At 36.7% G+C, this 15,836-nt stretch overlaps 1 pseudogene; it reads left to right on the forward strand.

The window, feature by feature from the left end:
• The first annotated feature begins 11,350 nt into the window (after positions 1-11,350).
• Positions 11,351-11,626, forward strand: LOC119626183 (dynein light chain 1, cytoplasmic-like; annotated as a pseudogene).
• The last annotated feature ends 4,210 nt before the right edge of the window (positions 11,627-15,836 follow it).

The raw sequence follows: 15,836 nt of genomic DNA on the forward strand, positions 1-15,836 counted from the left end.
GTTGTATCTTTGTTCTCATTGGTTTCAAAGAACATCTTTATTTCTGCCTTCATTTCGTTATGTACCCAGTAGTCATTCAGGAGCAGGTTATTCAGTTTCCATGTAGTTGAGCGGTTTTGATTTTCTTAGTCCTGAGTTCTAGTTTGATTGCACTGTGATCTGAGAGACAGTTTGTTATAATTTCTGTTCTTGTACATTTGCTGAAGAGTGCTTTACTTCCAATTATGTGGTCAACTTCGGAATAAGTGTGATGTGGTGCTGAGTAGAATGTATATTCTGTTGATTTGGGGTGGAGAGTTCTGTAGATGTCTATTAGGTCTGCTTGCTGCAGAGATGAGTTCAATTCCTGGATATCCTTGTTAACTTTCTGTCTCGTTGATCTGTCTAATGTTGACAGTGGAGTGTTGAAGTCTCCCATTATTACTGTATGGGAGTCTAAGTCTCTTTGTAAGTCTCTAAGGACTTGTTTTATGAATCTGGGTGCTCCTGTATTGGGTGCATATATATTTAGGATAGTTAGCTCTTCCTGTTGAATTGATCCCTTTACCATTATGTAATGGCCTTCTTTGTCTCTTTTGATCTTTGATGGTTTAAATCTGTTTTATCAGAGACTAGTATTGCAACCCCTTCTTTTTTTTGCTTGTTCTCCATTTGCTTGGTATATCTTCCTCCATCCCTTTATCTTGAGCCTATGTATGTCTCTGCATGTAAGATGGGTCTCCTGAATACAGCAAAGTGATGGGTCTTGACTCTTTATCCACTTTGCCAGTCTGTGTCTTTTAATTGGACCATTTAGTCCATTTACATTTAAGGTTAATATTGTTTTGTGTGAACTTGATCCTGCCATTATGATATTAACTGGTTATTTTGCTCATTAGTTGATGCAGTTTCTTCCTAGCCTCGATGGTCTTTACATTTTGGCATGTTTTTGCAATGGCTGGTACCAGTTGTTCCTTTCCATGTTTAGTGCTTCCTTCAGGGTCTCTTGTAAGGCAGGCCTGGTGGTGACAAAATCTCTAAGCATTTGCTTATCTGTAAAAGATTTTATTTCTCCTTCACTTATGAAACTTAGTTTGGCTGGATATGAAATTCTGGGTTTAAAATTCTTTTCTTTAAGAATGTTGAATATTGGCCCCCACTCTCTTCTGGCTTGTAGAGTTTCTGCTGAGAGATCTGCTGTTAGTCTGATGGGCTTCCCTTTGTGGGTAACCCGACCTTTCTCTCTGGCTGCCCTTAAGAGTTTTTCCTTCATTTCAACTTTGGTGAATCTGGCAATTATGTGTCTTGGAGTTGCTCTTCTCGAGGAGTATCTTTGTGGCGTTCTCTGTATTTACTGAATTTGAATGTTGGCCTGCCCTACTAGGTTGGGGAAGTTCTCCTGGATGATATTCTGAAGAGTGTTTTCCAACTTGGTTCCATTTTCCCCCTCACTTTCAGGCACCCCAATCAGATGTAGATTTGGTCTTTTTACATAATCCCATACTTCTTGCAGGCTTTGTTCATTTCTTTTTCTTGTTTTTTCTTTAGATTTGTCTTCTGGCTTCATTTCATTCATTTGATCCTCAATCGCTGATACTCTTTCTTCCAGTTGATCGAGTCGGTTACTGAAGCTTGTGCATTTGTCACGTATTTCTCGTGTCATGGTTTTCATCTCTTTCATTTCGTTTATGGCATTCTCTGCATTAATTATTCTAGTTATCAATTCCTCCACTCTTTTTTCAAGATTTTTAGTTTCTTTGCGCTGGGTACGTAATTCCTCCTTTAGCTCTGAGAAGTTTGATGGACTGAAGCCTTCTTCTCTCATCTCGTAAAGTCATTCTCCATCCAGCTTTGATCAGTTGCTGGCGATGAGCTGCATTCCTTTGGAGGGGGAGATGTGCTCTTATTTTTTAAATTTCCAGCTTTTCTCCCCTGCTTTTTCTCCGTTTTTGTGTTTTTTTCTGCTTCTGGTCTTTGATGATGGTGACGTACTGATGGGGTTTTGGTGTCGGTGTCCTTCCTGTTTGTTAGTTTTCCGTCTAACAGTCAGGACCCTCAGCTGTAGGTCTGTTGGAGATTGCTTGAGGTCTACTCCAGACCCTGTTTGCCTGGGTATCAGCAGCAGAAGCTGCAGAAGATAGAATATTGCTGAACAGCGAGTGTACCTGTCTGATTCTTGCTTTGGTAGCTTCCTCTCAGGGGTGTACTCCACCGTGTGAGGTGTGGGGTGTCGGTCTGCCCCTAGTGGGGTATGTCTCCCAGTTAGGCTACTCAGGGGTCAGGAACCCACTTGAGCAGGCATTCTGTCTGTTCTCAAATCTCAACCTCCATGTTGGGAGATCCACTGCTCTTTTCAAAGCTGTCAGACAGAGTTGTTTGCGTTTGCAGAGGTTTCTGCTGCTTTTGTTGTTGTTGTTGTTGTTGTTGTTGTTGTTGAGCTGTGCCCTGTCCCCAGAGGTGGAGTCTACAGAGACAGGCAGGCCTCCTTGAGCTGCTGTAAGCTCCACCCAGTTCGAGCTTCCCAGCGGCTTTGTTTACCTACTTAAGCCTCAGCAATGGTGGGCGCCCCTCCCCTAGCCTCGCTGCTGTCTTGCCATTAGATTGGAAACTGCTGTGCTAGCAATGAGGGAGGCTCCGTGGGTGTGGGACCCTCCTGGCCAGGTGTGGGATATTATCTCCTGCTGTGCCCATTTGCTAAGACCCTTGGTAAAGCGCAGTACTGGGGTGGGAGTTACCCAATTTTCCAGGTGTTGTGTGTCTCAGTTCCCCTGGCTAGGGAAAGGTATTCCCTTCCCCCTTGCACTTCCCAGGTGAGGCAATGCCTCGCCCTGCTTCAGCTCTCCCAGGTCAGGCTGCAGCAGCTGACCAGCACCAATTGTCCGGCACTCCCTAGTGAGATGAACCCAGTACCTCAGTTGAAAATGCAGAAATCACCTGTCTTCTGTGTCGCTGACGCTGGGAGCTATAGACTGGAGCTGTTCCTATTTGGCCATCTTGCTCCGCTCCCTCTTATTTTTCTTATAAATTAAATTTAGCAATTAGAATTATAGAAAGAAGTTCTATCAGGTCATGGGTTCCTGTGCTTTCCAAATATTAGTACATAACTCACTCTTTTGTAGATTGAAATATAAATATTGTCTAAAACATATAGAGGGCTTAAATATTTTAAAATGTCTTTCTACTGATTTAGTAATACTTCGATAATAAATGATACTATCTCCTCTCTAAATGTGACACCTGTGACACCTGTGAAATGATTTGGGTCACTTTTTCCCTTGAGTTTGAAAAATTCTTAGTATCATCATGTAGAGATTTTTATTGCTTATGAATAAAATTCTTTTTTAGCTTGTTGCTCATAGTTATTTTTTACTTTATTACGGCTGCTTTCTAAAAAATACTTTAGGATATTCTCAAGGCATAAACACAACTTTTAAAACTTGATTTTCTGGGCAGGGCGGGGGTGGCGCAAGCCTGTAATTTCAGCACTTTGGGAGGCCGAGACGGGCGGATCACGATGTCAGGAGATCAAGACCATCCTGGCTAACATGGTGAAACCCCGTCTCTACTAAAAAATACAAAAAACTAGCCGGGCGAGGTGGCGGGTGCCTGTAGTCCCAGCTACTCAGGAGGCTGAGGCAGGAGAATGGCATGAACCCGGGAGGCGGAGCTTGCAGTGAGCCGAGATCCAGCCACTGCACTCTGGCCTGGGAGACAGAGCGAGACTCTGTCTCAAAAAAAAAAAAAAAAAAAAAAAAAAACCAACTTGATTTTCTGAATTAAAAACTATTGAAATAAATGAAACAAGATGAGAATTTGTTTTCCTCCTCAGGCAAAAGCAGTCTGAACGATAGTTATTGCATTTGGGGATTTTTTTAAACTAAAAGAACACACCTATTCTTATTTATAAAATGAAACTGTATAAAACATCTCACTTCCTGAAACCATTTTTACACTGGATTTAACCAAACTACAGAAATGTTAAGAATTCGTTATACATTTTTTAAAGGGTCATTTTTTTGTCCTATTTTGCAACTGTCTAAAATATTATCTCTAAAGGTATGCATTACAAGTAAGACTATTATCTTAGGCCTTTCAGTCCTAAGGTTCAAGTCAAAATGATATTTTTAGTACAACGGTGAAATGTATTTTAACTCAAATTCTTCTATTCTAGGCCAGCTGGCATATGTGAGGGAAAAGCTAAAAACATAAATCTATCATTTGCAATTGGTATAATCACCATCCTTAGCATAGCAAAGTCTTCATTAAACATGTTTATAGATTGATCCTTTCATACCCCTTAAATTAATTGCCTTCCATTGAGATTTAAAACTAAATATGGAGAGATTGCCCTGGTCTTTGCATACCAAGTCATATTTTAAGAAAATATCTTGTTTCTTTATGTCTGGGTGAATTTTAGATCTGTTTTCTGTTCAAAAGAAGTTTCATTATGACTTTTATATATGAAATCATTTTTCACCAGGCCACATTATAATGGAGGGTATAAACATATTTCCATTAAAAGTAATAAATATACTTTCTTATTTTCATATATATTCAGTATTAAATGAATTATACTTTAATTCCAACCCCAATTATACTTTAATTACAACCTCCAACAAAGTTTCACATAGGATTTTTTTTTCTGTTAATACAAAGATATGCTACATCTAATACCAAATGGAGACCTTTTCTTCTTCAACTCCAGTTACCCTTAGGAATATCCAGGGAATCTTTTGCTCCCTGGGAATCTATTTTGTTCATCCATTTAATTTAGTCAACAAATATTTATTGAGTACTCACTCTGTGTCAGAACTTTTTATTTTATCTGTATGTAACACTGAATAAAACAGACAGAAATCCCTGATTTCTTATATTGTAGTGCATCCTACATTCTGGTAGAAAATAAACATTTGCAAATAAATAAGTTTTACTTATAAGATAAACACCCACACACAGGCTATTAGCAACTATGAAGAAAAATAAAGCATAAAATAGGAAAGAGAATCAGTTCATAGGACAAAATAACTATGCTTTTCATCTTTTTGAGTGTCAAAGGTGCTAATATTGACTTTCTTAATTATTAATTGCATAGTAATGGGGGCATAACATTAATTGATAGTTACCAGGCAGTTACTCACTGTGTTTCTCTTAAATAGTCATGAATTACCTGGAAAAGATGGAGTGTGCCACTAGGTTCTAAATTCCAAAAGATGGAAACATTTTTTCCGTTTTATTCACCACAATATTTCTAGCATACGTACAATTATGCTGGTCATATCTTAAATATAGAATAGGCATATAGGTTGAGTGAATGAACTAATGGGAAGGATTAAAACTACAAAAACTGAAATTTTGTCCGAGTTCTATAGATTCTTCCTCTATATATTCTGGTACATCTATGACCAGAAATATTCTGGAGTAGTTATTGCCACAGACTTCACCTGGCAGCACCATCACCACTATTTTATAGATGAAATCGACTCCTCACAGTACCAAAAGCATGATTATATTTTCTGGAGTCAGTTATTCAGAATAGTATAAAATAATATTGTGGATACACAGAAATAGCCATGTGAGTTGAGCCCCCAAAACCAGGATGAATCAATTTCTTCACTTTCGATATTACCAGCTAGAACTGTTGAATTTTAATTAAAGCATAACTTAGAATCTAATCAAAGAATGTGTCAGTTAATCAACTGTTAGGAGACAATTCTACATGAATCTTTTGCATTTCTGTACATCTTGCAGGAAGTACTGATAGCCTGTATCCTGGACAATCTTGTCAAGGATATTTATACTGTGAAGAACCTTGGAAGGGAGAAAAAGTGTCTCTCTCTTGAGCAGAGAGTGTTCCCTCCCTTTTACTGTATTGTCAAGCATAATAAAGATAACATCCCCTTCAAAGGCCAAGATCAGGCAGGTTTGCAATTCATTATAAAAGACTCAGATTCTCTAAGCTTGACATTTCTCAACTGTGACACCAACCTACTACCTATGAGACATCCACCTACACCTATTTGTGTCACCCCTGTAGGACATGCAGAGTGGTGAGAGTCAACACAAACATAAAGTTCATACTATTTGCTGTGCCAGGAGTAATATGTGACCACGAGTCTTCTGTCTTTGTCAGCAATGACTTAGGGTAAATGCTCAGATGCTTCACAGTTTTCGATACCAATATTTCTATTTAATAAGAATTTAAGCAAATTGCTTCTTCTATATCTAATAGTGATAGAATTAAGTTCCAAAAGCACCAACTTGTGTGGTCAGTCAATGATATTTCATTTTGTTCCAAGGTCTTCAAACAAACTGACTTTTAAAAACAATTTAAGAACTTTCTGTCTACTAATTGTTAGCAACAAAGATCATTCCATGTAGTAGGTACTCTATAGACAGTCATGTAGCTCACACAAGATACAGTCAATTTATTTAATTTATCTTATAGTTCACATTAATTTTAGCTCAGTTACATTACATTTTACTTCAGGTTAAAACATTTACTATTGGTTAAAACAATTACCCAAAACAGAATTGTGTCTGCAATATACATACTGTAGTGGGTTTTTAAAAAATACCTTTATGATTTGTTAAAGAAATAATTGGGTAGAAAATAGGAAGTAATCAGCTGGGATATAAATAAAATATAAAGAAGCTACAGATGCAGTGCAAGGGAGGCAACATTAGTTGGTGATAGCTTTGCAGCATGTATGTTGTTAACTTAGGTCAGAGAGACTAGACGTGACTATTACACACTTAGAGAATGATGGGACTTGTATTATTCTGTTTTCATGCTGCTGATAAAGACATATGAAAGACTGGGCAATTTACAAAAGAAAGAGATTTAATTGGACTTACAGTTCCATGTGGCTGGGGAAGCCTCACAATCATGGTGAAAGGCAAGGAGGGGGCAAGTCCCATCTTACATGGATGGCAACAAGCAAAAAGGCAATAAGGGAGATGCAAAAGCAGAAAGCCCTGATAAAATCGTCAGCTTTCATGAGACATATTCACCACCAGGAGAACAGTATGGGGGAAACCGCCCCCATGATTCAATTATCTCCCACCAGTTCCCTCCCACAATACGTGGGCATTATGGGAGTACAATTCAAGAGGAGATTTGGGTGAGGACACAACGAAACCATATCAGGACTCCTGTCTGTCTTAAACTCAGCCACAAGGACAGGTGGAGTTGCCACTTAAATATCAGGGACAATGCCAAGGGCTTTATCTCTATTTCTTAAAATAGTAGTGTAAACTGAGTCATAATAGTCATTACGTATTGGATTCAGAATAAAGTCTGAGATCTTATCAAGTCACTTAAATGGAAATCATAGCAATCCCTAGATTATTATCATTTCAATAAAGAGCTTGTTACAGTGCTTATTTATACAATAAGTGTTGAATCAATTTTACATACTTATCTATATAATTTTTACATATCTATGACCATCCTTTCTCTATATTAATAAGATATAAAATCATAGATGCTTAACTCTGTCCCCATATTGAAGGAGAAAAAAATAAAGCTTAATTCCATTAACAAATTCAGCTAGGTCACTATCAGGACTAAGCATTGAACCAAGATTCGTGATTTCATACACCACAGCCAGTCCAGCTGAACAAACAGGATCTGAATTTGGGTAGAATAGTAACTGGTAATAAATAGGACAAATTCAGTCAAAGACAATTAGTGAACATTTTAACAGATAAGTAGGGAAGTTTGACATAGGACCAATAAGCTTCAAAGATCTAGACAAGTGAATAGTGTCAGTGGGCCCAACAGCAGGCTTCAAGATTCTAGTGTTGGGACAGGATTTTGAGGTCACATTGTTAAGGTTTTAAGAAATACTGGTAAGGACAGAGTGAGATTCAAATCTTAGAGGAAGGTATAAGTGTCCCAGGTAAAGTAGATTATCAAGACAAGAGCTGACAAAATTAACTAACTAGTTTATACTAGTAGCTATATACTAGTTTATACTAGCCAACAAAAGAAGTGTTGAGGCAAATATTTTGTTTTAAGAATGATGGACTTTGTTTTAAGAATGTTTAAGAATGATGGTATTCAGGTAGTCAGACAAAGTAGACTTTTTTTGCAAAGTGACTGGATATTGAAATTGCTTAGCTACTGAAATTGAAATGGTTTCACCTCACAAAATATAGGGGCAAAGTTAACACAGATAAATTGTAAATTTATGTTTGCCCATGGTATAATTTAAGGAATGTGAGAACTTAGAGTCCAATAAAACTCTATGACTGTTTTATTTACTTGCCAATTTTTAAAACCATTTGAGTCTTAATGGTTTAATATAGATTGACAGAATTTTGTCGAGGGAGGAAAATGTATTCATGAAATGTGATTCTAAGATTTGTAATCCAATATCTTATAGGACTCATTGTCTTAGACTTATTCCACTATCGAAAAGTATGAAATCCAAATTGTTTTTGCCTTCATTGAAGACAATGCTCAAAGCAAATATTTGTTTCTACCCAGCACTTGATTCTAAATCGTACTTGGGTTTCTACCTTTGTAAGCTGGGCCAAATCACATACTATTCTTTAGGGCCTTTCTTGAAGTTTTACTTTAGGGTGCTAACTAGAGACAGATACGGTGGTAGTTTTTTGTGTATTTTCCCTGGGATTATACCATAATCTTTTTTCTTCTAGATCATATGAATTCTACTGATAAATGATTAATAACAGCATATAAGATAGAAAGAAGTAGAGAACCTCTAAGCCAGCTTAGGATTTTTGCTATTGTTGTTGGCCTCCACTCTCGTTTTTGCTGATCATTCAGGGGAGAGGTGAATGCTTACATTATTAAGAAAATAATAAAATAATAATAATACTAAAACCTCAGACCTTGTTTTTCCATAGAAACCACATAGGAGAAAGGGATACCAAATATGTATCACACAAGAGAGAGCCAAGAAAAGAAAGTGAATTCATACTCAATATTTTCTTATAATTCTATTATTAGTATCACTAGAAGCTCAATTGTGTGGACCAGTGACTTCATAAAGTGTCCCAAGGACTCTGTATAAGAGTCTTTGAATATCAGAAATCTTTCAGAGCATTTTTTCTCCTTACTGGTAGAATGTTGGAAAACTTGATGTCCCCGGAGGCTAAAAAATGTTAACAGCAGTATAAAAGCCAAATTTAAAAAAGGGCCAGAGGCAAATACGACACAAGTAATTATAGGCCAACTTTCCACCAAAGATTATTCCCAGTTGGTCATAAAGTTGAGTTTTTCTTAGTTATGTCAGTTAATCAAAGCATTTAAATGCACTTTCTTTCACGACATCAAAACCAACTCATACATGTGGAACCTATGCATTATTTTGTGTCTGATTAATATCTACCATTTAGCATTTTAATTTTACTTTTTAATAAATATAGCAAAAAGTCTACCTGTAAACATTATAAAGTGTTATTTGTTTGCATATATATATATATATATGATCTCCTTGAACAGCAGCTGTTAAAAAATGGAAAATTACATTGAGTTCATTCATGGACATTACCTTAAAAGGTCTATGTTTCCATTTGCTAAGATGTAAGGCTTCTCAAAAAATCCTTCCAAGAAATACACTATAAAAGCATTCTAATGCATAATGATGCCATGCCTAATCTTAAGAGTCTTGGCTAGCAAACAAATGAGAAGCTTCAATTCTGCCAAAAAGTGATTAAGAAGCACATGCTAGGGTCTTATGTCTAGATATTTTTCACTCAGATATTATTCATCATGTCATAGCCAAATAATTCACAGTTTGCCAATCCTCCACACCTATTCCAGGTGACATAGAGAAAAATCATCTGAAATACTCTACTTGATTAATTTTGAAAGTCTGATCCAAAGTTGTTAGACTTTGCAGTTTTCTAGTTTTTTATATTTTATTAAATCTTATTGTATAACATCTCATTTTGTAGAACAGAAACATAAAATACAAGGCAGTGTTTCTCATAAATATTTCTGTGTCTCCCTTTCATGGAGATTTGGGTTGTCTTTGAGACGGATAGAAACCACACAAATTTATATTCTTGTTTTTGCACTTGCAGGTAATCTTTTGTAAGAAATATGCTCTCCTGAGTCTGTTTCATGGTCTTTGAAATAAAAATAATGCTATTTCTTAATTCATCAAATTGTTATGAATCTATTAGTTAAACATGTAAAGTGCTAAGCACATAAGCAGATTCAATACAATTAGCTATAGAAATTAATATCAGTTAGCTCAATGTTTTCAACGTGACATTAGTCTCTCTCCCAGTTTTTCTGGCTCGTTAAAATGTGACCCCAAATTTATCATTCTCTGCATATTAATTGTATACTGTTTTTCACCTCAGATACATTGCCTTTTCAAACAATTTAAAATAGGGGTCAAAAGAAACTATGCTGGGCTTCCTGAAAGATATGTATTCGTCCAGCTTCTTTAAAAGAATGTTTTATAATATTTGTTCATTTCAGTTTCTCAGTATGATTTTATAAATGATTTTAAAAAGGACTCTCAACAAATATTTTTAGAAAACATGGGTTTGATTGAACTTTATAATCTTCATAAATAATTTTTTCAATACTCATAGCAAATTAAACTTATGCAATAGTCTCCAAAATTTTACTTCGGTTGAAAAATCTGACCACAGATATAGTGTTCAAAATCCATGATCAAGCTTTAATTTATAAGCATAACCCTAACCAACTTTGCCTCTCCCAGAAAATGTTGAGTCTATCCAATCGCTCAGTTTAGGATAATTCTTACTTCTTCCTCTATCATATCCAAATTATTAGCATTTTCACTGCGATTCCTGCTCTGAACAAGTATACGTCTTTCCACTTCCACTGTTTTCATTTTATTTCAAGCAAACTTTATCTTTTCTTTAGACCACTTTATTAGTCTAAATTTGGGTTTTCCTATATTGACTCTGACTTTCCTCCTATTTATTTGCCACACTACAGAAATAGAATTGTTTTCAAAACATACATTTAAATCATGCCTTTTTATTTATTTACTTTTTTTCATCTGCAACAGATTCATTTTTTAAAGGAAGGGATTTTGAGAGAAAAAAACGTGGGGAAGAATATGGAATAGAAAATAATTACAAACATAGGCTATTCTGCTAATTGTTTCATAACCACAACAAACTAGTACAGAGAATGCCCTGTACAAAACACAGCAAAGGTTCAAACAACGAGGTGTTCCCTTAGCAAGCCTGAAAATTTCAGTCTCTGGTATTTGGAATTTAGGCTGCAGTCCTTGTTTTTCGATGGATCACTAGGTGTGTGTCTCCACGGCTTCGGTAGCCACAGCAGCTCCACCGGGGCCTGAGGGGTGCTAGCACCTTCCCTGAAAGACCCTTGCAGTTCTCCATGGTAACCATGTGCTACCAAAAGGCTGTGATCGAAAATGCGGACATGTTGGAAGGGATGCAATAGGACACAGTGGAGTGCACTACTCAGGCACTGGATTAAAACAACATAGAGAACATAGAGGACATTGCGGCTTATATCAAGAAGGAATTTGACAAGAAGTACAATCCCACCTGGCATTGCATGGTGGGGAGGAACTATGGTAGTTATCTGACACATGAAACCAAACACTTCATCTACTTCTACCTGGGCCGAGTGGCCATTCTTCTGCTCAAATATGGTTAAAATAATGTCATTAAAATAAATAAATAAATAAATAAATAAATAAATAAATAAATAAAAATAAAAAAATCTATTGCTCCCTTTTCTTATTAAAATGAGCTGCAACATTTTTTACGTTGCCTACATTATTTGGACTCTACCTCCCTCCCTATTCTCTCTCTCTCGGTTGCTGTTGTGATCTGAATATGTCCCCCAAAATTCATATGTTGAAACCTAAACAACAATATAATAGTATTAAGAAGTGAGGCATTTAGGAGGAGATTAAGTCATGAAGGCAGAACTCTCATAAGATTAGTGATCTTATAAAAGGGCTGAGGGAACAAGGGTTGGTCCCTTCTTCTATGTGAGGACACAGTGTTCCTCCCATCCAGAGGATGCAAGAAAAGCCCTCACCAGACACTGAATGCCAACAGTTTGGTCTTGGACTTTCTTTCCGGAACTGTGAGAATTAAATCTTTATTATTTATCAATTACTCAGTATCAGGTATTTTATTATAGGAGGGTAAATTCAGTATGGACAGGCTGAGACAGTGTCCAGTCATACTGACCATGTTTCACTCCCTAGTATAATGCCATGATCCTGGCTCCTTCCTACTGCAATGCATTAACATATGCTACCTCCTACACTTGAAATCCTTTTCCCTCTTTTCCATCTAATTCCTACACACATTTTAGCTTTAAGTTCAAGAGCTAAAGATTTACTGATCACTTCCACCTGCCGTTTAGATCAGACATCTTTTCTTTCCTTTCATGTGTGTGGGGGTATTGTGGGGGAGACCTGAGATGTGGAGTGATTAATATATTGCTCACCTCATGAGACATTATCACTTTCTTTTTGTGCACAAATGTGACAGGTTACATTTTCTAAAGATGACCTTAACAATATCTCCAGTCCTTCATTATGCTTCTTTTACCACCCCTCCTACCAAGAGGTGGAGACTGCATCTCCACTTTTTATATCAAAGTGAGGTTTTGACTTCTTCATCCAATAGAGTATGGTAGCGTTGACACTGTGACTTCTGAGAGTAGGTTACCAAAAACCGTGGAACCTCTACTTGGTTTACTTGGAACACCTATTCAATGGAGGACCCTCTTAGGATGTCCCCTCAGAACCAAGCCATTGGGCTGTGACAAGCCTCAGCCACACAGAGAAGTCATGTATAAGTGTTCTGTTGACCAGTCCCAGTCGGGTCAGTCTTTAAAAGATCTCAACTTAGGTTTGAAACATGTGAGTGCAGACATCATCTTGGAAGTGGATCATATAGCCCCAGGTGTTTATGTCCCCAGCCATCTGAATCTTCTAAGAAGAGGCCTCAGACATAGCCATTCTGAGGCCCTAACTCATAGATCTATGAGTATGATAAATACTATTTTTTTATTATTGTACTTTAAGTTCTAGGGTACATGTGCACAACATGCAGGTTTATTACATATGTATACATGTGTCATGTGGGTGTGAGGCACCCATTAACTCGTCATTTACATTAGGTATATCTCCTAATGCTATGCCTCCCCCATCTCCCCCACCCCATGACAGGCCCCAGTGTGTGATGTTCCCTGCCCTGTGTCCAAGTGATCTCATTGTTCAATTCCCACCTATGAGTGAGAACATGTGGTGTCTGGTTTTCTGTCCTTGCAATAGTTTGCCCCAAATGATGGTTTCCAGCTTCATCCATGTCCCTACAAAGGACATGAACTCATCTTTTTTATGGCTGCATAGTATTCCATGGTATATTTGTGCCACATTTTCTTAATCCAGTCTATCATTGATGGACATTTGGGTTGGTTACAAGTCTTTGCTATTGTTTTATGTTATTAAACTTTGGAAGGATTTATTTCACAGCAATAATAATAATAACCAAGACAAAGGTGTATTTGGTTTTATCTCATTATTTATTATTTTTGCTCTTTGAACCATAATTGCCACTCTATTTTTCTTTCTCTTTCCAGCTACATAATTCTGTTTAACATGTGTCTTTGGATAAATATATATCCATAAGGAACATTAACAGTTGTTTTTTATATGTATCTATTTTTATTAAAATAAATGATCTTATGCTAAGAATTTCTGCTCGACTTTTTCCACTCCACTCTGTTTCACAGTCATTCTAGGGTGGTGTATGAATCTCATGTTCACTGCTTTTGAAAGCTTCCTGCTACTCCATGGTGTGAACTCATCCTGGTTTTATTATCCAATTGTCTTGGGCTGAATACCTGGGTAAACTGTAGCTCTTCTTTTCCTAAAACAATACTCAATATGAACTAGCAAATATATAATAAGGAGTACACAATAAGGAGCGAAATTACTACTTCAAAGATATATTCACAAAAAAAACAAGCATGCTTAATTTCCCTAAATACTGTTGGATATCTGCAGTTGTCTGAACTTCTAACAACAGTGCACAAAGCACAAGAGGTTTCATTTCATACGTATTTGCAAATACTTGGCATTTTTTCTGAGTTCTAATTCCAGTCTGATAGAATCTTGGTATTGTGTCTGTTTAAATTAATATATTAGTGATGTAATAGAGCAACTTTTCAACCTTGCTGTGAACTGCCTGTTTATGCTTTTTGCCCATTTTTACTTGTGTTTTTTTTTTTAGGTTTCCTTTTGATTTGCAGAGTTTCTTGTAAATTTCTTGTTTTAAGCATTGCAAATATTCTCTGTAAGTTTCTGAAACATTTTCTTTAAGAAAAAACTTGCGTATTTATGCATTTAAATTCATATTGTATTATTAATATTTTTCTTAGTTTTTATATTTTGCCTTTTATATTCAAGTCTTTATTTTGTATCAAATTTACCTTTTATATAAAATGAGGCACAATTTTTTTTCTCCACAAAAATGAGCCATTTTTTGCAATGCCTTCTACTAAATCATCCATCTTTTCTCCCCTAAAGTTTGGGACCTCTTTATATCTATGCTCAGTGTCTTTGTATACAAGACTGTTAGTGTATCTTTCTGTTCCTATATAAGGAATACACTGTTTCCATGATAATGTTCTCTAACATGGATTACATGGATTAATGTCTAGTAGCATGAGGCCTCTTCTCTGTTTTATCTTTTAAAGATACTATTAGTAAGCAACAGAATTTTATTCTTTCATATACATTTTTATTCTTTTTTATGTATTTGTTTTAGAGAAAGGACCTGTGTTGCTCAGGCTGGAATGCAGTGGTGTGATCATAGCTCAATGCAACCTCAAACTCCTGGGATCAAGCGACCTTCCTGCTTCAACCTCTCTAGTAGCTAGAACTACAGGTGTGTTCCGCCACACCCAGCCGATTTTTTAAATTTTTGTAGATACAAATTCCTGTTCTGTTGCCCAGGCTGGTCTCAAACTCCTGGGCTTAAGCAGTCCTTCTGCCTCACCCTCCCAAAGTGCTGGGGTTATAGGAATGAGCCATTATGCCCAGCCTGTTTTACGTAAATTTTTTAAATAGCCTCCTCATGTTTCTCCAAAACTCTGAGTTTTATTGGAATTATTTTGCAATCATAGACAGATTTGTGAAGAATTAAAATCTTTACAATATTAAATCATATCATTCAGAAATACTGTATTAGTTTCCATTTATTTAAATCTTGTGCTACAACCTACCTTATGACAGCCTTCTAAATTACTTACAGGTAATTTCTAGATAGTCTGTAGGTTGTTTTTATTTACTTGCTTCCTTTCTTTTGTTTGATTGTTTTGGAGGAGTGTTTTGTTTTGCTACTTTGAAAATTAATCTATCTTAGTTTCCTTTCCTTTTAGTTACTGATGGTGTACAGGAACACCATTTACTGTTAAGTTGGTAGTATGTGAGATTGTTCTTGTTTCTTTTATTGGAACCAGTAGATGATTTATTAATAATAGTTATGTTAAGGTAGGGCCTAACTTGTTGCATGTTTTATCATTTTCTCCCATTTACAGTACTGGGATTTTAAAAAGCACACCACTGAAGCCAGTAATAAAGAATTTGAAAGTGCATTACTCACTCTGGCATAAGCACATTGTGGGAAGAGTGACCATTGCTGAGGGAACTCTGACGTTGGGGCAGGTAGAGAAAACCTAGCCCTGAGTGTCAGTGTAATCCATGAATAATGCTGTGGTTGGACTCAAATCCCACCCTTGGCGAGGAGACTGAGGGCACAGGGAGCAGGGCTGCCCTGCATGAGCACTTATCCAGGTGACTTAACAGAAGAAGCATAGCTGATGCCCTGGCAGGTGTAAT

The sequence above is a fragment of the Chlorocebus sabaeus genome, chromosome 21 (assembly GCF_047675955.1).
Source record: "Chlorocebus sabaeus isolate Y175 chromosome 21, mChlSab1.0.hap1, whole genome shotgun sequence".
Classification (NCBI taxonomy): Eukaryota; Metazoa; Chordata; class Mammalia; order Primates; family Cercopithecidae; genus Chlorocebus; species Chlorocebus sabaeus.